This window comes from Mus pahari, chromosome 13, assembly GCF_900095145.1.
Source record: "Mus pahari chromosome 13, PAHARI_EIJ_v1.1, whole genome shotgun sequence".
Lineage (NCBI taxonomy): Eukaryota > Metazoa > Chordata > Mammalia > Rodentia > Muridae > Mus > Mus pahari.
In genome coordinates, this window is record NC_034602.1 from 69,692,380 (window position 1) to 69,693,407 (window position 1,028).

The following is a 1,028-nucleotide window of genomic DNA, read 5'->3' on the forward strand; positions in this document are numbered from 1 at the left end:
TTGGTCTTGCAAACTTTATATGACCCAGCACAAGGGAAGGCCTGGGCCAAGTAATGGAAGTGGGTGGGTAGGGGAGCAGGGGTGGGGGGGGGGTGTATAGGGAACTTCCGGGATAGCATTTGAAATGTAAATAAAGAAAATAATAAAAAACCCTAAAATCTCTGCTCTTAAAGGAAAATAATACTTTCATAAAAAATCTGGATTAGAAAAAGCATCTATCTATTTGTAGAAATATTGACCACATCATCTCTAAGAGGAGACAAAATGTTTTGCTGTGTTCTGGGATTATTCTCAGTTCAGGAGTCATTAAATAGTGTCTTCCACAAATCTAATTAGAGCAGAGTCTTACACTTGGCTAAAACTCAATATTCTCCTATAAAAGAAGAACCTGGAGAGTTATGTATCTTTATATTTTTTTAAGTAATGCAAATATAGTTAAGCAGTGCTTATTTGATCTTTAAGGCACCATGCTAGGATTAGATTATGCTAAGAATCAGAACTAAAATTCTGTTTGATGACCAATAAATAAACTTCACTTTTGTTACAGACAGTTTTTTTGTTTGTTTGTTCGTTTTCAATTTTTTTGAACCACAGTTATTCAGTCTCCATAGACCCTGGCAACAATTGTCAATGCCAACTATATTGTAAGTTGTCACAGCGAGGCATTGGGAAGAGTTTTCAATTACCAATAATTGTGCCTCAGATAAACCTCACTGGCTATGATAATGCCACTCCATAAAGCTTGTTACACACAGTTGTTATTGATGAAGTATATTCCTCTAAGTATTAGTTTCTAGGGTAAAAAACAGAACTGAAATTCTGTCTGATGACCAATAAATAAACTTTAATTCTGTTACAGTATTGTGAATGAAGTATAAATACTCAATGAAGATGTGTATATTCATTGATTCACTATGTGTTTTGTAAACAATTTATGAAATCTCCTTTGCACATAATTTCCTCACAAATTATATATTTGAAGATTTTCCATTATAATCCTAAAAGTTAAGCATTTTATTCTTTTTCTT

At 33.1% G+C, this 1,028-nt stretch overlaps 1 non-coding gene across 1 annotated transcript; it reads right to left on the reverse strand.

Moving 5' to 3' along the window:
• Positions 1 to 601: 601 nt before the first annotated feature.
• On the reverse strand, positions 602 to 743 carry LOC115065309. The gene has a single exon (XR_003845088.1). It is a non-coding gene; the product is annotated as a U4 spliceosomal RNA (small nuclear RNA).
• Positions 744 to 1,028: the final 285 nt, after the last annotated feature.